At 45.7% G+C, this 21882-nt stretch overlaps 1 protein-coding gene across 1 annotated transcript in view; it reads left to right on the top strand.

Moving 5' to 3' along the window:
* The first annotated feature begins 2595 nt into the window (after positions 1-2595).
* Positions 2596-21882, top strand: part of MARCHF1 (membrane associated ring-CH-type finger 1) — a 501421-nt gene continuing 482134 nt past the window's right edge. Inside the window, exon 1 of the mRNA XM_019481434.2 lies at positions 2596-2660. The gene's annotated coding sequence lies outside the window, so the exon portion shown is untranslated. The remainder of the gene's footprint in view (positions 2661-21882) is intronic.

The raw sequence follows: 21882 nt of genomic DNA on the forward strand, positions 1-21882 counted from the left end.
CATGCAACTGTTTCCTGTTCTCCATGCCTTCCCCAGATGGGGGGTCCATTTGGGGAAGGCATGGGGAGCAACAGTTGCTGCACTCCTCCTGGTCCTAGGAGACTGGAGTAGCAGGAAAAGCACCTCTGCCAGTCTGCCAGCCCAAAGGCTGCAGATTCAATCCCCTTCCCTGCCCCCCAGGACCAACAGGGCAGTAGCTATCTTTCTCCGAACACCCCTTTTGCCTAGGGGCCCTGTTGACACTACTGGTAGGGGCACTGGTCTGCAAACCCCAGCAGGGACCCGAGTCTGAGGAGCCAGCAGCAAACAGCTGCTCCCGCATAGCGGGTCAAAGCACTGGGACGGTGGATGTGCAGCTTGGGTGGGGAAGTTCCTCCTTCCGCTCTGCACAGCACATTCAAATCGGGCATCTGCAGCTCCTGGAAGCAGAGAGGAGGGAACAGTGGGGACAAGCCCCCAGCCCATTCCTTGAACTACCCAGTCCTCAGCAGTTGCTGCTCTCTTCCAGACCAGACTTTCTCACAAGGCAGATCTTCTGGGTTGCTGCCTGGAAAATCTTTGTCTTGAACGGGGCATATTTCCTCCCAGGAGAAATTGAATGAACACTTGTACATTGGAATTTCTGTGGGGAGAATGGCAATTTTCCTGGTAGAAATGTGTAATGCCTGTCCATGGTTCCAAACCCCTCTCCTCTCATATAATTGCATCTCTAACCCAGTAAATATGTACAAATATAAACCTGCTTTTTGTTGCTGCTTTAAAATTTAGCAACTCCCCCCTTTTTAATATGAAGAGATTCATGTAGCTATAATATTTTTATCTTTAAAATCTGGAGTTAGTGCCTTCCAGTTCTAGGGCCTGATCCAAAGCACTACTGCTGTGATGAACATTATTAGAGAAACAAATGAAGACAGCTCAATAAATTTTGCAATACAGCAACCCTAACAAATATGTTTCCATGCTACTGTAATAATATCATGGCTTGTACTGGGTCACTCTGCGATGAACACCAGGGACTATACAGGAAAGACGATTCTCTTTGAAGTTAGCTCTTCAGAAGAAGGTTGGAGCTTGTGAGAGGAAGTTCGTGTTGTCCGCAGCCTGAGGGGAAACAACAAAAGGACTTGTCATTCTGGGGCCCCTATGAAAACAAGAAAACATTGGGTATTGAGACAGCATGGGCATAAGCAAATTCTTTTAGCTTTTCATGGCTTTTCTCAGGGTATGTAAATACTTTGCAACGATGCCAATATGAAATTGCTTCCTTTTTTTTCATGAGGTCTCATGGTAGACAGGACTAGTTGTGGGTAATGATCCTTTTGGAAGCATCAAGGTCTTTTAGGTCATCTCTGCAATTTGTTTGCAGGGTAGAGCTCATTTAGCTTTTCTTAAAAAAAAGAATCTCTGGCTACCGGAGCCGGTCACCCGAGGATGTCACTTGGTTACACTATCTCAACTATTTAATCTTGCAGACTCATCAGTCGTAATGTAATATGACAAGAGTCTCAGCTGTAGCCTTGCATTTTGGAGTCAGTCTAATCCTGGCTGAAGTGGATGCAAGGGGAAGCAGTTCTGCTTCTTACCCGTCGTAGTGGCCCAAGGAGGCAAGTGCCTGGTGGGCGCGTCTACACATTCATTATTGTGCCATAGTTACTGCACATTAAGTTTTAGTACTTGGTTAACCAAGTACTAAATCAGTGCACAGTAACTTTTACTGTGCAGTACGGTGCACTGGCATGTGGGTTTTTTGTGATGCTTACTGCGCAGCAGCCTAATACTACTGGATAGTAGCATATTAGTGCGGGTCTTGGCCAGCATGCCACTGCTCAGTGTTATTAGGCTCCTGCGCAGTTAGCGTCTGGGGTAGATGTATGTGTGTGAATCATCCAGAAAACATGTTCAGCAAAGTGATCCCCCTGCTGCATGTGTATGTGTGTGCCAGACAGTCATTCAGAAAACATGTTCGACAGAGTAATCTCCCCCACTGTGTGTGTTGAACGTAGCCGTGGCAGACACTTGGTGTGCCTGAAGAAGGGTGTCTGTGCCCAAAAGCTCTGAAGAACAATTTTCCCAACTATGAATTGGTTAAAAGATGGCACACCTACCCAAAGACCCTTGTCTGCCTGTGTGTTGAACATGTTTTCTGAATGATTCAAAGGACCCCCCCCCGCACGGTAGCCACGAGGGGGTACTTTTGTGGTCAGATTTGGTATAAAACAGAAACGCTTTTCGCTCCCTCCAAGGCAGTGTCGGCTGGACGCCGGGGCCAGGAAAAACGCTGCCCCGCGAGGCTGGTAACGTGGGTGGCCGGTGGGTGAGCCAGGCCGGCACCGAGGGGCCGTGCATGCGGAGCGCTGCTGCTGGGCTGGGTCGGCCCCTCGCGGCGCCGCTTCTCCTCCCGGGGCGAGGCGCGTGCGGCCCGCGGCCCGGCTCCTGAGGGGCAGCCCGGCCCCGCGGCGGGGGGCGGCGCCCAGGTGCGCGGCCGGGGCCCCGCATCCCGCCAGGCTCTGAGCATGGCAGGTTTTCACGGGATGACATCATGGGAGCGGAAGGGGCGCGGGGGAGGGAGGGGAGGCAGCGCCCGCCGCCGCCGCCGCCGCCGCAGCCGCTCGGCTGCTCGCCGCGCCGCTCCGCAGCCGGGAGATGCCCGCCGCCGGCCGGTGAGTGCAGCCCCCCGGCCCGGCCCGGCCGCATGCAGCGCAGTGCCCCGGCTGCACGGGGGGGGGAGGTGTTGGGCAAGCCCCAAGCGGGGCCGCCAGCTGTGCCCCTGTGCAGGCAATGGGCGGCTGGCGGGGGGGGGCTCCCGCCGCGTCGCGAGGTGCAGCCCGGTGCCGAGGGGACCCCCCCGCGATATGCAGGGTCCGGCGGGGATGCTCCTCTCCCGCCGGGGCGGCTCGCGGGGGGTGGCTGCCGGCAGCCGCGCACCTGGGGCAGCCCAGGTTCGTGGGGCAGATGCGAGCTCCTCTGTTAGACCAACTCGATAGTTGGACACATTGTTCTCTTCAAGGGTTTGGGCACCGAGGCGCTTCTCCAGGCAGAGGGGAGATTCAGGGCAGTTTTCCAGGGACGAAGTTTTGGCCCGGCTGTGTTTTGCCTGGGGCGTGCGGGCGTTTCACTTGCTGCCCGGGGAGGCGGCAGCCGCGTCTCTCCCTCGCGGCTGCTTCACTCCTGGCTTTTCTGCTCCTCAAAAAGTTGCCGGAGTCGCCGCCGCTCCTCCCTTCCCTCCCAGGCGGGCCCTTGCTCCTTCCTGACCTGCCAGCCCATCATTTCACTCGCCCTTTTCCTCCCCTTGCCTTTTTCACCTCACCCAAGTGGCAGAGAGGGGAACGGATGCAGTCACAGATGGAGGGAGAAGGGCCCTTTTCCTTTCAGGATGCTCTCCGGCATTCCCCCCTCACCTGCCCTCTATGGTGTGAGCACCTCATGTCCTGAGATCTAGAAACGATGCTTATTTGGGGGGGTTCCCCCCCCTCCAGTCTCTGTGATGATGACAAGAGTCTAAGCACAGTGTCCTGGGTGTGACTGGATTGAATGACTGCTGAAGCAAACGAGCTTAGTTGTCAGTACTAAAAGCGAAATACTGCAAGCCTTGTCTACACAAGACACGGACTGCGCAGTAGCTCGTTAGTTAGTGTGGCCATCATAGAGGATAATCCAGTTGTCCTCTGTTCTCTGTTGATACAAAACTGGATGCCTTTATGTCTCTATTAAGAAAAAAATAGAGGACATAAAGGCGTCCGGTTTTGTATCAATAGAGGACAGAGGAGCAGAAAACCAGAATGTCCTCTGTGATGGCCACCCTATCGTTACTGCTGTGAAGCAGCATCATGCAGCACGAAGCGTGATGCGACACTACTGCGCGGTACTAACGAGCCTCACCAAAAAGCTGTGCAGGGGTGCTACTGCGCAGTGATGCCGGTTCCTGCGCAGTCATTTAGCACTTGTGTATGCAAGTACTAAATGACTGCGTAATAACAACTGCGCAGTCAACGGCTCGTGTAAATGTAGCCTCTTAGGAACAGAGAAATGATGAGCTAGAGAAGAGGCATCAGAGGCAAGGAGGACAAAAGGGTACTTGGCATACCAGGGCAAGCTCAACTGAGTTTGTATGTGCAACTTGCCGGAGGGTCTGCTTGTCATGCATCTGACTCAGCCATTCAAGAAGCTGTAGGGTCACCCGGTAACCCACCAAAGACACAGTCTCCATGGTCTCCCCAGACCGATGGCTGCCAGCGATGACTGCGAAACAAATGTGGACAACACTACCATATGTCATTAAATAGTAGGGAGTTAATTAGCTGTCTTACAGTTTAGAGACTGGATTATAATTAGTTTCCAGCTTCAAGGTTTGAAATTGATTCAAGCTACATTCAAGCCAATGAACATTTCTCCCATGTTCATGGGGTTTTTTCCCCCAAAAGCAAGCACTCTAACCAAGTTTAGGTCTTCCAAAAATTGAAAATAAAATGATTTGGGGGTCTGCTTTTGAGAAACAGGAGGGAGACAAAACATGTTGGAGCTTGAAACTGTTCTTGTGTTAATGAGAGAACATGTTTTTTTAATAGAATGCTGTAAACGGGTCAGGGAGGGAGGGACTTGGGATATGTTATATGGAGTATTGTGACCATTCAGGTGCATTGCTCTGTATTGCCTCTCTTCCACTGGAAATCGAATCAGTTTTTTTAAGGAAAAAAAAAAGTCAAAACCTTTTTCCAGCCTATCACCTGTCCCTGAGTTTCCCAGACACTTTTGTTGTTGGTTGTTGTTTTTTGGGTTTTTTTTAAAATGCTTTTCCTTATCCCCTCAGTTTTTGTACAAAAAAGTCTTGGAAAGGGAGAAAACTGACAATATGGGGAAACAGTTAAATTCATCCTGCCAGTCTGTACTTTTGCCAGAAGGTACCTGGTAAACTTTGGGCAGCTTTGTGGGGTTTTTTTAGTAGTTCTTAGGTCAAGAATTTTTTATACAACTTGTTACAGTATTAGATGGCCTCAAAAATGTGTCTGGCAAAAGGATCATCAATGTAGTGGTCTTCCTTTGAGACATGGCTGTCCACCTTCTGAATGGCCATGGATAACCCCATGCCATTGCTGCAACCTCTGTAGGCCCGACTGCTCTGCCCTCAGGGGGAGTGGCAGGAAGCAGAATTTGGAGGAGGGAGAGAGCCTTGGGAGGAGGTGGCAATCACACACAGCATCAGCAGGAGCAGTCCATGCATGGAGAGAGGCAGTGACAGCCAGGAGGAGTGATGTCCCCGACTCATGGAGGAAAGCATGGGGAGCTGAGAATGTAAGGATGGCAAGAGTCCGTGAGCTATAAGTTAAGCACTTGTAGGCTGCATGCAGCTTATGTGCCACTAGTTGGACATCCCTGCTTTAAGATATGTTCATGGTTCACATCAGTATTAGCTGTCAGGCCTAACCCTTGGAACTTGCTGTCTCAAATTCAGACAGACAACAGTTTGTTGATCTTTAGGGCATGACGGAAAATTCTCTTGTTTACTGGAGCATTTAATGAATTAGTTTTTTTCTAATGAGTTACCATCATAGCAAACAAATGTCTGTACAAATACTTTAGATATTAATTTGAAATTATTAGGGATAATTCAAGCGTTTTGTTTTTAAATGAAATGGTGACATCTACCTACTGTGGTTTCATGCGTGTTATAAACTTTTATGTAATTAAACTTCTAAAAAAATACAATTACTTTTTTCCACTATGAATTTTCCTAATGTTTGTTATATACAGTGCGCACCAATTAATACTTTAGCTGTGTCATGGTGGATAATGAAAGCTACTTGTCATCTCATTTTTATACTGTATGGCATTTGAATACATAAAGAGTAGAATTTACACTATTTTTAAAAAGCTTATTATATCCAAGTCTGGCTTCAGATAGTCCTTTATCCCTTTTCTTGTACTGAATTGGTTTTGTTGCATTTCAAAAACCTCCTCAAGCAAAGTTAAAGCACTACCACTCTTTTTGGCTGCATGGGCTAGTGGCTCATGTAAGCTCTCCTTGGGCCACTCTAGCCTAACAGCAGTGAGACTTAGGCATGATATAAGAGCAATAGTTGTAGAAATTCTGTTACTTCTGAGCGTCATGTTAAAAGAACCTAACAATGGGTGCATCTACTCATAAAATTAATGCACCTGAATAAACTGTGGCACAATTTACACTGGAGTTTATTGCTCCTGGGTGCCACATTTACCTGTGTGCCTAGGACTGCAGTACATTGAACCAGGGCAGAGCAGCCCTGGCTGGCAGGGGGCCCGAGGGGTCAGCCTGCCAGCCTGGGGCAGCTCCGACCCAGCTCTGTGTGCTGTGGAGGGGCTGGTTGGGTCCTTCAGTGCAGAGCTAGCCAGCAGGCAGTCTCCATGCTGAAGCACCCTCGGGTCCCAGCTAGCCCCCTCAGCGTCTGCATGTGCATTGCGGCACACTAAATAACACCACAGCAGGACAGTACTTGGGTTTACAAGTGGTGTCCTATGGCAGTGTTTATTAGTTTACTGAAACCTAATAGGGCCATATGTATAGGCTCTGAGACTTTACTGTGGAGCTGAGTCAGCTCCGTAGTCAACATCTCATGTAGACATGATCAATGTGAAGTAAATTTGTGTGCTTGGGGATTATATATGTGGGAAGGGACTTCATTAAAGGCTCTCTGTGAGACATAGAGTTTGCTACTGGTCTGCCTGAGTAACTGTTTAAATAATTACTCAGCATATTTGTATCAAGCCCCACCTAAAAAAACTGTACCCTTTAAAAAGACTAATATTTAATTTCTTTGCGCTGTTTGTGGCCCTCTGTTGCCATCCATGTGCTTTTATTTGGAATTTAAACTTACTCCTTTTTACATTTTTAGCATTTTTCTTGCATTGCTGCTTTAGCATCTCCAGTCTTCCACATTGACCTTAACCTTGATTTGCTTTCTTACCTACTTGTTTTAACACATTAGGTTTACTTCTGCAAGATACAAAAATAAAGTGTGTAATTAATTTGGTTAGAAACAGGTTAGATATTCTTGGGAGAAATTCTGGTTTGCTACAATTATAAAAATCCAGACAAATATCTCAAATTCTAAGGAAGTTAATTGGAAGAATGTGGCCTTTGTATGAATGAGAATAATCCTGCTGGTTGTATTACATGGGATAAGAGTTTTAAATGGAATACTACAGAGAGAGAAGCTGACCACAAGCTGAGGGAAAGAGAAAAACTTGCTTTTGAATAACAATCTGAAGAATTAATCTGTAATTTGGAATTTAAAGTATTAATAATTGAAGAACAGATCTAGGTTTAGGTAGAATGTCACTAATTCTACCTAAATTCTTATAGGATATTTTTATGTAACAATAATAACCAGTTGAAGGAGAATAGGTTAAGCTGATCATTTTCACTAAATTTTGTTGCTCCCCCTTCCCTCTCCCCTGCATATTTAGTTGGATTTGCAGTGTCTCAGAAACCATATTTGTGCATATAAATACCAGATATATATTGTCTACCGAGCCAGATGGGTGTCTGGTCTCTAAAAATGTTGTTTCAAGGTACAGCTATGTTAGAAGAGATAAGGGACTCCATTCTATTATTCACAAGATTGTAATAGTACAGGGCTGTCCAACTTTAGTGCAGCCAAAGACAGCACGCATGGGCAATCTAGTGCAGGAAAGGATTCCCCAGGATTCCTCCCACCCCAAGGGCTGTGCTGGCAGCAGGCGGCCTTCCCACCCCTTCCTGGGCCTTCCTACTATGCTGTACTGGGAGAGGTAGTTGTAGGGGCCTGTACACGGCATGCTAGCTGCTTGTGGGCCACATTCAACCTGCAAGCTGCCCATTGGATAGCCCTGTAACAGAAGGTACTTTACAAGAATGAAGACTTCTTTTATTTATATAGACAAATCATCTTGTTATTGACAAGCCCATTTTATTTTTATAGTACCTATAAGTGTTCTAGGTGCCTTACAAATAAGTAGAAGAAATATAGTTTCTGCCATAAATTGCTTGTACTGAGTATTGGGCAAGAAAAATGAGAGCAACCATAACAATGGGGAATGGAGAAAGCAGGGGAGAGAAATTGCTGCAAAAACAGTTATGTTTCCTTGGGTTTTTGAAATACATGAACCTTGATGGTGCCCTAACTATTCCATGGTCTTCTGTAGCATATTTGTGTGTCATTCTGAATTTTTACATAATATATAACGCAAGACCTGTTCTTGGGACAGTAGATTACTAGATATGCTTTAGGAATAATATTATGTAATGACCCTGCCTCACATCAAGGTATAATAATGATGAAGCATGAGACCAATATGTACATTGTTGTCATTTTTTAATAGACATTCCAAGACAGCCTTTCCTACATTGAACCAGGACAGGTATGGAAGAAAAAACAGCTGGATTCATGCTGAGGATGGAATCGGAGGGGGAGAAATATACTTTAACCCCAATAATATAGGATATTTGACTTCTACAAACTATATGTCCTGAAGTATTTTGGTCAATGTGCACACTTCAGGGGTTGACAACGTCTTTTGGTAATTGGCATGTGGGTTGGTTGGGAGTCTTTCAGGATACTATTCTGCCCTATCCCATCTTCTGCCCCATTCCATCTTGCTAGATTTTCTGTCCAGTCCATGGTTATACACTCCACAATCAAGCCATCTTCCTTTGCTAATGGTAGTAGTTTAAGGGCTTGCTGATATTTGGCTACATTTGCGTACTGCAAATAGCAGCAATATTAATTTAAAATGCCCTGACTACACTGCACTAAATCCCTGTGTGGATGCTTTTAGTATGTATTATGAGTGCCTTTGCAAGAGGTAGCATACTCAGCCATGGAAGTAATGTAAGTTACCATGCAGTAAGAATATCCACATGGAGAGGTAGTTCACAGTAAATAGCAATGCTAACTTGCTCTGTAATAATTTGTCTGTGTAGACAAATTCTAGGTCTGAGAATATATATTTATGTAGACTTGAAAAGAGAGTTGAAAATAGTGGGAGAAGAGTTATGGAGGGGATGACACTGGTAGCTAGAACAAGTATTCTACTTGTTTGTTCTGGTGGATTGAGATTGCAGCAGTGAAGGAGCTGCCTGGTGGGTCATGTCCAGGGATCTGGGTTTCCTGTTTCACACGGAAAAACGGAGTAAAGCGTGGATTTTACCTTTTACCGGAGGCAAACGTGGATTTCTCATTTTACTGGAGAAACCCATAGATTTTGCAGTTTTGAAACAAACTCCCTACAGGCTGGCTGAGTTCCAGCCTGCAAGGGGCTGGGAGGGAGCAAGAAGAGGGTGGTCAGGCAGGGGGCACCACGTGCATGTGTATTCACATGGCCCCAGGCAGCCTGGAGAGCAGCTCCTGCAGGTAAGTGGTGGGGGGAGGGGGTTGAGGCCCCCATAGGGAGGGAGTTGAACAGGGCTGTGGCTGCTGCCCATCTGGGCAGTGCCTGGGGCTTAAGGCCCAGGGCCACAATGTGTGGCCATAGGGCCCTGGTAGGGAATAGAACTGGGCCGGGGGTGGCTTGTCAAGGGGGTGGGAGTGGGGCCAGCTCCCTGCTGCTGCATGCACTTCAGGGGGGATATAGGGAGACCCTGCATCCCCCAGATTTGTGTGTGGGGTGGGGGCTGCATGCTGCCCACTTCAGGCTTCAGCTTCCTTCCTCCTGCCCTCCTCCAGGGCCTCTGCATCCTGGTGAGTGCAACCTGGCACTGCAGGGAACAGCGGAGCCATGCAGGAAGCTGCCTGCAGTTGAAAGCTTCACACTGCCCTGGACCCTGTGCATGTGCCTGCTGCAGCTACACCGACAGGGGACACCTCACCAGGGCAGCGCGGAGCTTTCAGCTTCCTGTGCAGCTTCACTGTGCCCTGTAGTGCCGGGTTGTACACACTGAGCTGCGGAGGCACTGGAGGAGGGCAGCAGGGCAGAAGTCTGCAGTACTCAGCCCCTGCCCCAATCACAGATGGGGGCATAGATTCCCCCATGTAGCATTGCTACATGCACTCCCTGGAGTGCATGTAGCAATGGGGAGCAGGCCCCCACCCTGAGCCCACAGTGGCAGGCAGCAGGGGTGGAGGGAGCTGGGCCCCACTGCAGCAGCCGCCGCTTCCTGTTAGGGGAAGGGGGCTGTGGACCTGGGTCCTTGGTCCCATAGTCCTGGCAGCTAGGGGTCCCCTAGCAGGAGCTGTGGGTGGCTGAGGGGTGAGGGGAACCAGTAGGGTTGAGGGGGGGTGTGTTGAGGGGCAAGATCAGGGCTGGGAGGTTGTTGGGGGAGGAGTGAGATGCAGGATCAGGGCTGGGGGGTTGTGGGGGCAGGAGTGAGGTGCAGGAGCAGGGCTGGGGGTGTGTGGGGGGGGAGTGAGGGGCACCAGGAGGGCTATGGGAGGCCTTTCATTTTAACCACGGATTTGTGGGGTTTATCAGAGAATTTATGATTTTTTTTTCATCAGGGAAAACCAGGATCCCTGGTCATGTCTCAGGGGGCCTGAGATGGAGGGCTCAGAAACTGCATGTCAGGATCAGAACAAAGGCTGGGCAAAATTGTTTTGGAATTGTCTTCAGGAAAGAGGAGGTTATAGCTCAAACAGGCAGCATAAATGTCCTTCCGTTTCCAGTGAATATATTTGTTTTCCTTAAAACACTTATTTTGTTTTTATATATAATTTTATTAATTAAAACTCTAGTTTTAAACTGAAAATTCCTCTTGACAGTATTTCGTAGAGAATTCTTGCTTCAATGAAATGTGAGAATTTAAAATATGAATTGATGAAATTCTTAACCATCTGTATTTAGCATGCTTTTGGGGGGTGAGAGGGTAACTTGGAAGAACGAGCCCTCCCTTCACTTCAGATCAACTTACAGAATATTCTTGGTGTTCTTAGGGTTAATGCTGTATTTGGGGAAGGTCTTGCTGGTTTCTAGCAAGTATGCCTTCATTCTAGTGTATCCTTGAAAATAGGCATGACAGCCACTTTTCAGTCAGGCTAAATCTGCAATTAAATACCCTTGATTGAGAGAGAGAGAATGTGAGAGAGAGAGGCTGTGGGTTAAACATGTGGAGCAAGAAGCTATGACTCTAAAGTGTGTGCATATGTATGCATATTTACAACATTTGTAATAATGCAATTTAAATAAGCATATAAAGCCTGGGCCAAAAGGTCTGATTTTCTTCCTATGTCTCTGACTTCTCATGTATGAATATAATAATCAAGATGTTTCTAGAGGCAATAAAAACAGAAGTGAAAGGGCTTTCTATTCTATGTAAATTTTTTAGGTCCAGCAACTAACGTGTACAATTAATGTAAAACTCCTCTTTTATTTGCTGTTGCATAGTATGGGAGGATACATACAGAACATTACTGAAGATCAGACCCAGGCAATCAGTTGTAGCTTGAAACTTCTGTCTGATTTATAGACTCTCATGTTAAAGAAATATACAGAATGAATTTAGTCTTGCAAACTAAAGTAATAGTTTTATAATGTCTAGAGAGAGAATTGAGTTATAATTCATACTAGGGACAGTCAACCCAATTATCATTTAGCTTGGCTTTGCAGAAATGCACATGCTGTTCTCTAAGTCACAGTAGTATTATTGTGGACTCTGTTAGTAAAGTGAAAGTCTGGAGCTAGAAATTTATTAACATAGATCATTTCTGATTTCCAAGCTACCAGGTGAGTCTGAGAATGTTTTAGATTGTGCACTAAAGTTGGGCTTGAAAGTTGTCAAATGGTGTGTGCCTTCAAACTGACCTTTAGTTAAAGGAAGTTAAATATCAAGCAGGATTTCTGGGAAAGGAGTCATAATATTTGTCTGTACTAACTCTCTGGATTGTTGAGAATTCAGACAATGGGAAATGTGAAGGTTTGGCACCTCTGAACGTTAAAGCTTCTTATTTAGACTTCTGGGCTCATGGTAGAGGCAATATCTTTTATTGCCAACAAGATTTTTGCAAAAATATTTCTTTAACTGCAAGCTTTTGGGCACAAACACCCTTCATCAGGCGTTGGAGAAAAGATTGTAAAAGTTCTCTTGGGTAATTTTTTGCAAAAATGTCGTTGGTTTAATAATAGATACCACCTCTACCACAAGCCCTGATTGCTTTTTCCTCGACACCAATACAGCTACAACCTGGATACCTGACTTATTTAGACTTCAGAATTTGTATGTAGTGTATTTAGGTTCTGGAACCTGGACATTTGCTTTTAACATGTTAAAATATATCAAACTCCCTGTTTATATTGCAGTTGTCTGCTTAAAGAAAAATTGTTGATGTACTTAGGTGATGCTTGTCTCCCTTGAAGTTATCTTTTCATGTCTCAATTATGTTTGTTTTCCGTATAAAATAGGGAGGGGGCAGGGGAAATAAGTAAATTAGAATGAATGCTGGCTTTTGTCTTGTTGAGATTAAGAACAAAGGACTGTGGAATCAATGGGAATTGCAGAATTGGAGGATGGTGGGTGGCAAGGCACAGTGTGGTTCTACTACACGCATCTGCTTTCGTCTAGTATGTGTGAGATTCCATTCATTTTAATAGTAGTGGCTCCATGAGTTTGGGAGAGCAGTGTGTAAGAGTTGCCATTTTTGTGTGGCGTAATCCCCTTAGGATCCATGAGATTCTGAAGTGACTATCAAGCAGATTCCCAATGTGGTATTCATTCCTATCTTGATAAAGAGGGAATGGAGGAATGGACAGGAAGTGTGTATCAAAAGGTGAGGAGATTCAGAGTGAGAAATAAGGGGGAAAAAGGGCTCCCCCCCTCAGAAGGCTGGGGGTGTGTCTATACATGCAATTAATGTGGCTGAATAAACTCTGGTGCAGTTTGTGCTGGAATTCATTGCTTCCTGGTGCCATGTTTGCATGTGTACCCAGGACCACAGCATGTTACACCACGGTGGAGTAGCCCCAGCTGGCAGGAGGCCCTGGGGTTCAGCCTGCCTGGGGCTGATCTAACCCAGCTCAAAGTGCTGCGGGGGGCCTGACCGGGCCTGGCAGGCAGCCACACTGAAGCATTGTCAGCATCGACATGTGTTGCAGCAGAGTAAATAACCCTGCTGTAGGATAGTACTTGCCTGGTCATACTATCCTATGGCGGAGTTAATTTACTCTGTCCTAATAGCACTGCACTTGTAGAAGTTGATGATTTACTGTGGCGCTAATTAGTCAACTCTGCAGTAAACATTTTGGTTAGATATGCCATAGGAGCAGTATTCTTAAGGTATTCTCAGATTCACCGGGCTTGGTATCTGTATTTTATGCCAACTCCCATTCCTAGTTAAGAATATATAAAGTGTCATCTCCTCATGTTCTCCCAGATGGAATTTTGAAAATCCTATTTAGGCTTCTACAATTCTCTTCCAGGTAAGAGGAACATAGGTACAATCCAGCAAACTAAATTTTCTATATCCACCTTTGTGTATATATAGATCAGCTGGGAGCATCACGGAAGACTGAGATGCTTGGCATATATACTATTAATATTTCATCATTCTTTTGGAAACTTTACCTCTAGCTATTGATTTCGCCTTTCTTGACACATGTCCATGTTTCAGTAAAGGTCTGACTACAGTTTGCACAAATGCAACTCTGTCTATGTTAGCATGGAGCTCTCTGCGCTGACTGCAGATCCATCAGTATCTGATGCAACTAGTCAAGCTAATTCAGGTATATCTGATGAGCTACAGTCATACCTTTGCAGGAATGCAGGCATACTGTTAACAATGTATTAAGTGTTGTAGCTATACTGTGGGTAAACGTATTATTTTGAAAGTAACGAACTTGGGTTTATTTATACTAGCAGATAAAGGCTGAGAAGGGAATACAGTTGCTACATATACAAAGGGATCAGCACGAAGGAGGGATACTTGTTATTTAAGGGTAAGGACAATGTTGGCCTAAGAACGAACACACACACACACACACACACACACACACACACACACACTCTCTCTCTCTCTCTCTCTCTCTCTCTCTCTCTCTCTCTCTCTCTCTCTTCTGAGAGACTGACAGCCACCCATTTTCCCCAGACTGCCTGCTGCAGTGCATGGGCCACCCCCCTGCACTGTGCTGCTACCCCCATAGCATGCCATGTGAATACTTCTGCTGTGCTGAGTCAGTGTCCCTGGTTGCCTCAAGTCCCCCCTGGCCCTGAGATCCCTTGGCCCCATGGGTCATGCCACCCCACCCTGCCCTGTCCCCAGGAACAGGGGCAGGCAGCAGAAGCTGGAGAAGGAAGTGAGCCCAGAGACTGGTGGCAGCAGCCAGAGACTTGGAGGGTAACTTGGACAAATGAGCCCTCCCTTCACTTCAGAGCAGTTTACAGAATATATGGGAGAGCAGCAACTAGACCAGGAACCCCAGGAGCCATGGTTTAACTCTTCAAGGGCTGAATGCACCTATGGGCTACCAGTCCTGTAATAGAGGGTCTCCTGACCCTAGTCTGCCTTTGAACCTTGTTCAAATTTGGACACTGGCATAAATGTGTGTTAGCAGGGGTCATATATAGTGTTGTCATCAGTAGTCTCTCAACATGAGGATGGCAGTCTTCCAGTAGATTTGGAAGTCATCAGTGAATTAAGAGATGACTGAAGAGTCCAGTCTGACACCTGCATGTTCTATTGCAGACATGCCATACTGTTCCAGAAGAAAGGAGTGGATCATGGTGATGTTGGGTTACAGCTCTTTCCCTTTCTCTCTTTCCTATTCACCTCCATAGTGGAGTGAATTTGCTTGAAATGGTCAGTGCCTTGTTGTACTTCATGGAATGCTGGGGATGATTCAGTGCTCGAGTCTGTCAAGTATTGATGTTAATATTGCATTTCTTTAGATTAGCCTTCCAGATATCCTTGAGTCTCTTCCACCTCTAGAGCAGCGACCATTGGTGGAGTATAGGATCCATTTTGGGAGCTGGTTATTTGGTATTTTTATATATTGTCTCCTGTCCAATGGAACTGAGGCTGTATAAGCATGGCTTCCATGCTGGTAGTGTTAACTTGAGTCAAAACACTAGCATGTGCTCTTTTGTCCTTCCTCCAAGTGATATGGAGGATTTTCCGAAGACGTCACTGATGGTAACATTCCATGGCTTTCAGGTGTTTCTGATATATTTTCCAGGTTTCTCACCCATACAATAGGGTAGGGATGACAACAGTTTGGTAGGCAAGAGGTTTGGTTTGGGTCCTGATGTCAGGTTCATCAAAGACAGTTTTAGAGATGTCCAAAGGCAGCACTGGCAACTCTTATTTGGTGCTGAATATCACCCTTAATGTTTACTTGTTGGGAAAGGTGACTACCAAAGCTGGGGAAATGCTCAACATTTTCCAAGGATTCCCTTCTAACTGTAACATGTGGGGGAGCGGCTGGTTGGTTTGGGGAAGGTTGGTAAAATATCTTGGTTTTCATGAGGTTGACAATGAGTCCAAACATTTCATGTGCTTCACAGAAGCAGTTGAGAGTGACTTGGAGGTTTTCAATTGAGTGGGCATACACAACACGATCAGCAGCATACTGAAGATCAGTAATAGAGGTGTTGGTTATTTTGGATTTGGAACGTAATTGGTTGATGTCAAAGAGATTCCCGTCCATGCAATACTGGATTCTGACTCCAGATGAAAGTCTGTCAGCAATGAGATACAGAATAGGTGTGATATAGATGGGAAAAAATGTTGGTGCAATCATGTGTCTTTGCTGACTCCAGTTCTAATGGTGAAGGAGTCTTTTTCCATGCCGTTGCTTAGGACAATCGCTGTTGTGTCATTACAAAGAAGTCTGATGATGGTAAAAAACTTTAGTGGGCATCTGTGGCAGAATACCATCTCTGTCTTTCCCTATGGTCACTGCAAAGGGCAGGCACTTCTGCCCTATCAGCTTCAGGTAACCCTGAGTTGTAACCTGAGCTGGATACGTTCTAGAGGGATGGGGAAACCTGTTCCCTCTGCCTACGTGACTGTCATCACATAGCTGGGTGGGAGCTTAAGCTTCCTAAGCAATGCCAGCCAGACTGGGAGGGGGCTAAAGACCCTGGCAGTGTATCTGGCAACCAGTGACGTATTTCAAATTGGTTGGCTGGCAGCCAACAGTTGCTGGCCTCCACTGGATCAGGTAAATGAGATCATAAGGGCTATATAAGTGAAGGACTGCCCAAGATGAGGGGCAGTAGCCATGATGAAAACTCACAGAGAAGCTGAACCATCTGAAACTCTCTCTTGGAACTCATGATCAATTGATTGCTTGCTTCCAGAAGCAATCTCCCCTGCTTCTGGATGATACCTGTGAGTAAGCTACCTGAGATCTAACTAGATATATAGCTTGCAGTAACTCAAATGCATGATCAAAGGCTACCATGCCACTGTTTGCTCTGAGGTATTGCTCTACCCTGTACCCTATTCCAAACCTAATCCTTGTAACCAATAAAGTACTCTTTTGTGTACCTAGCATGGGAGACTTATTGGGAGAGGGGCTTAGATTATGCCTTGGGGTCCTCTTGGTTCAGCTGACTAAGGGAGACCACTATTTGTGCTTCAGACTGAGGGAAGCAACCCAAGTTCTTGCAGTGGATCAAGTACCCTCAAGGACTACTAGGCCTCTGTTCCTCAGAGGGTGCAGATCCACGATCCTTCCAGACTGAGTGGTGGTGGCGTTACCCTCAGGCTTGTGGGTGGGCTCCAGGAAGGTGGTCGGCCAGATGCGAGGCACCCCTAGGGAGGCAGTTGGAGCCTGGAAGGTGGTCGGGCGCAGTAAGATGGGTGGCTCAAAGCAGGAGCACCCCCTACTGGCCCACCCCAGTATCCAGGTCTTATCAGGATCTTCCAAAGGGCCTCTCCATTGTTTGAATCAAAGGCCTTAGGTCAGTGAAGGCCACATAAAGATCTCGGTGTCACTCATGGCACTTCTCCTGCAGCTGTCTAGCAACAAAGATCATGTCTATTGTACTTCTGAACAGTCTGAAAACATATTGGAAGGGCAAGGGGAGTGAATCTATTGAGGAGAATGTGGGTGAGGATCTTCCCAGCTATGGACAGGGGTGCAATGCCATGGTAATTCTTGCAATCTGAGTTATCTTCTTTCTTGAATATGATTATGATTCTGGTATCTGGAATCTCAGTTCAGAAGCTCTTGAAACTGTTCCTTTTACCATGTATTGATGGTGGAGATGTCTCTAAAGAGTTTTGTCTTAGCCTTGGATCTTAGAGGGATGTCTCCTTGTGGTCTTGGCTCATAGATATGATTGCGCTTTGCTTGGCTCATAGCTTTGGTTGTGCTGAAGAAACTATGCATATCATGGTTGTCAGCAAACTTTTTGATCTCTTTTGCTTTGTCTTCCCACCACTTGTTCCTTTGCTTTTGGATTTTCCTCTGGGTCTCTGTTTAACATGGCAATATGAGTCTTGCTTCTATTTGGAGTTGGTCATTCTTCCAAGCTCTGAATGCTCTCCTTTCCCTGTCAAGCCAGTCTTGATGTTTCTTTTGGAGAAGCCTAGAGATTCTTTACATGCCTCATGGATGCCTTTCTTGAGGCTGTCCCAGTGGCCAGTGGTGTTGAGATCATGGGGGAGGTTGGAGAGTTTCTCAGTAAGGTACGGCTGGAAGTGATTGCTTTTAGCAAGGTGTTTCTAGTATTTGATATTGAACCTAGTGTACGAAATCCTGCAACCCTAGGAAATGGCACAGAGAACCACCAAAGGAGGTTTTCACTTTTACGTACAGGATGCTGGGGATTAGGGTCACAAGTCAGCATGCTAAGGATATTGGGAAAAGCACAAGTATAGAAACATTAGGGTACATGCACTTAGGATATATATATAACAGATAATAAACAGTGTCACTGTGGTGAAACCACCCAAGAGCAGATAATAGGTAACAGGTAACACTAACAATGTGATATATACACTTGAGCAACCTTATATGCCCTCCACAAGCCTGGAGGGACTCCAAACCCGTCTCTGGTCCCAAAATGCCTAATTGCTATCAGTCCAGGCTCTACATTTGAGCCACTGCTGCAGCTCACAGTCCTGGCTGTTTTCTGCTTTCATGCCGTTCACCTTTCTCTCTACCATGGTGTTCTGTGACCCCATGCTGCTCCTTCTGCTTCCTTTTGTCTCCTGCAGTCAGAGCTGACCCAAGCAGGGTGCGGGGGTTAGGGCAAATCAGCCCATATGAGGCCCTGCCCCTGCTCCGATCCCATGGGCCCTGGACCCAAGAAGCTGCCCCGCCACTGGTGTTGGCGGCATCAGTGGCTGGGGTGTGGCGAGTGGCTGCCCCGCCCTGCTCTGCATGGCCCCCCAAAGCGTGGGGCCTGGGGCGGTCACCCCAATTCACCCCCCCGAGGGATGGCCCTGCCTGCAGCCTTCTGGAAGTTGTACTACATGCTACAGTGCTTCTGGGAATTTCAATGCATGCTATAGTTCCTTCCTCCAGACCCCTGGAAACTTCTGGGAGCTGTAGTTCACTTTACAACATTACAGTACATTTTACCTTTGGGGCACGCTAACATTTGGATGCTGACGTAAAGTCTTATGTGCTAGCAGAGGGTCATTTATAGCAGAGAGAATCCATCTTGCATGCTATTCTGATCCCTCTTCGATTCCCCCAGTCCCTTTACATGGATGTTTGCAGGGGTAGCTGTGCTCCTTCCTAGAGTCACTCCTTCTGGAGCTCTTGAGCTGGTCCAGCTGCTGGGACTGCTGAGAGAACTTTCAAATTGAGCGCTTGTAGAAGTCAGTACCTCAGTACCTGTTGCAGAGTCTTGGCACTCCTGAAAATCAGTCATTTTCATTTGGGTACCCAGGTTTAAAAAATTTAGATTGAACTCTTAGTCAGTTTTACTAATTCTCTTCTCATTTATGGACATATGAACGAAAGGTTCCTGTTGGATTTTGATAGTGTATAAAAAAAATAACCTTAAGTGAGAATTTGAGCCTTCATATTTTCTTTTCTTTTCTTTACTGTAGTTGTCCTCATTCTTACATCGTCAGACAGAGTGTTTTACTGTTCATGAACAACAGTAACAAGCCAGCAAGAACTTTTTTCCTTGGCTAAAGAGCTATTTAAGATTCATCAGACAGATACAAAGTGTTTAGTCTGGACGTTTTTTTTATCCCCATCTGAATGTTTTGTAATCCCATGGAAGGATGTTATATAAAATGCAGCAATCCATAAATGCCTGAACTGAAGTTTAACTTTGAATTGGGTCCAAAATTCAGCACTTGCAATTAGTAGAAGTTCAAAGATGGTATTTAGTTTTGAAAAGCAAGTTGAATGCCTAAAGAGGGAGCCTGGGGTGTGAATGCACATCATGTTTGCCATGAAGTAATTTACTCTGGATTTTATTCTGTAGTAAAGTAGGAACGCTTGACCAACACTGAACTTGGCAGCCTGCAATAGGTGGCAGGGGAGCCAGTTTACACTGAGCTATCCCAAGATGAAATTTTTTACGGGAGCAGACTAAAACTGGCACACCAGTGTACACTGACTCCCTGCTTTCTGAGAATAACTCTTTAACATAGGTCACATACTGCTATTAGGCTATGTGTCACACATCTCTCCATCTGGGGAGAAATAATCCACAACACACAGGCTCGGCAGTTTTGTGCTTCCCAGCACCACCACTGAACGAGACCTGGGTGTCATGATTGACAACAAAATGAACGTGAGCCACCAATATGATGCCATAGCTGGCAGAGCCTATTAAACACTGGCATGCATCCACCGAGGCATCTTGAGGAAGGCAAAGGATGTTGTCCTCCCACTTTACTCAGCCTTGGTGAGACCACAACTGGAGTACTGCATTCAGTTCTGGGTGCTGCATTTCAAGAAGGATGTGGAGAAGCTTGAGAGAGTCCAAAGGAGGGCCACACACATGAGTAGAGGCCTGGAAACCAGGTCATATGAGGGGAAGCTGAAGGACCTGGGACTGCAGTCTGGAAAAGAGAAGACTGAGAGGGGACTTGGTGGCAGCCTGTAAGTATATCAGGGGTATACATCAGGGTTTGGGAAAGCATCTATACACCAATGCCTCCCAAGAGAGGAGAAGAAATAATGGGCACAAACTGATTGAAGATTGCTTCAGACTAGACATAAGGATAAACTTCTTTACAAGCTGAGTGCCAAGGGTTTGGAACAGGCTCCCCCCAGAGGTGGTACAGTCATCCACCCTGGCAATCTTCAAAACATGTCTTGACACCCATCTTGCTGGGGTCATGTGATCCCAGGAGTCTTTCTTGCCCATATGCAGGGGGACTGGACCTGATGATCTGTCCCTTCCAGCCCCTAACAACTATGGAACTATGAAACTGGATTGTACTTTTAACTCTTTTGAATTGTTGCTGTAAAGTAGTTTGTAGGTTTATTCTATCCCTTACCAGAAATACAAACAAACAAAAGCTGTGTTAAGTCAGCAAATATTGAAAAATAGCTATTTTCTTTGAATGGGGAGAGCAGTAATTTGGTTTATAAAGTGAAATGGCCTATAAATAGGGACCTAACCAAATTGAGGTGGTAGACAGGCAAGTTTGCAGACTGATCGTAGTGCCAGTCCCTATTTTTATGGGCTTATTGTGATGCCCCTTCCCCCAGCCATTGATTGGATGAGGGGCCCCAGAGGCCCCAGAGGCCCTGTCTCTTGCTGCTGATTGGCAAAGGGCTGTCCTTCATTTGGCCTGCCCCTTGCTGCTGATTGACAGAGGGGGCAGGGTATGGTAAATAGCTGGAAGTAAAAAAAAAAAAAAAAAAAAAGAAAGAAAGAAGAAGCTTAACATTAAACTGTTGAGGGAAGATGTGACTACAGTCCTATCAGGAATGGTAACAGCAGCAGCAGATACGGTAATCATTACCTTAAGATAACTGTGCTGAGGAAAAGTGGGGTGGGTGGACAGAAGACTTAACACTTCCTTTACTTAAAGATTAGTGCAACCAGTTTAAAGAAAAAAAGCAGTCACCAAGGCTTCAAGACTGATAAACAAAACACAATATTAAGGAAGCTGAAATTGGAAGGAAATTGGGGGAAAAAATCCAAAACCTTGTTTTAATGAGAGAGAGAAAAATCTTTTTTAAATAAAAATTTAATAAAAGTTATTAGTACTTGTTCTCCAGAACATGTAATGAAAGATTGGAAAATAACAATAGCAGTCTGAAGTACCAGAATGGGTGAAATTTTTCTCAGGTTAAGGTCAGGTCTATGCACCATTTAAATTCTCTTTCAAGCTTGTGTTGGTGACTTAAAGAGCTCATAGTCCTTATTCTGGTGATGAACTTCACACCGAATGTATAAGCAGAGCAACCCAGTGTTATAATGTCAACCAGAAAACTCGGGGATTCAAAGTTCCCACTTGGCCAAGTATAGTTTTACTGCAGCATATCATATTTTAAAGGAGAAAATGTTTTTTCTTCCTTCACACACAACTGTCCAAAAAAGTGCAATCTAAAAATTAGATTGTATGTTTAGAGAAGAATTTACTGGAGCAAAAAAATGCATTAAATGTAATAACTCTAAGGAGTATGACTGCGTGCGAAACTCCTTCTATTTCATGATACGTGAAATTAAGAATTTTCTTGTTCTCAATGGCTGCATCTACACAAGATGCTACTGTGCATTTATTTAGTACTTGTATAAGCACGCTACTGCACAGTGGTATCGGGCTACTGCGTAGTCAGCATCTCGTGTAGGCACACCCAATCAGTAGGAAATGGATGTTTTCATGAAAAACTTGAGAAACACCTACTGTAGAACAGGTTTGTGGCAAGGACATGGGTACTGTTTCTAGTCTTGGCTTAGCCATTTTCCACATCTTGGTTGTGTCCTGGACATGAGGTTATCTGCTGGAGAATGGGTGAAAATGTCAGTCCTTGGTTTTTACTAGAAATTCCATCTTGGATCTAGGAAACCTT

Source organism: Alligator mississippiensis, chromosome 2 (assembly GCF_030867095.1).
Source record: "Alligator mississippiensis isolate rAllMis1 chromosome 2, rAllMis1, whole genome shotgun sequence".
Lineage (NCBI taxonomy): Eukaryota > Metazoa > Chordata > Crocodylia > Alligatoridae > Alligator > Alligator mississippiensis.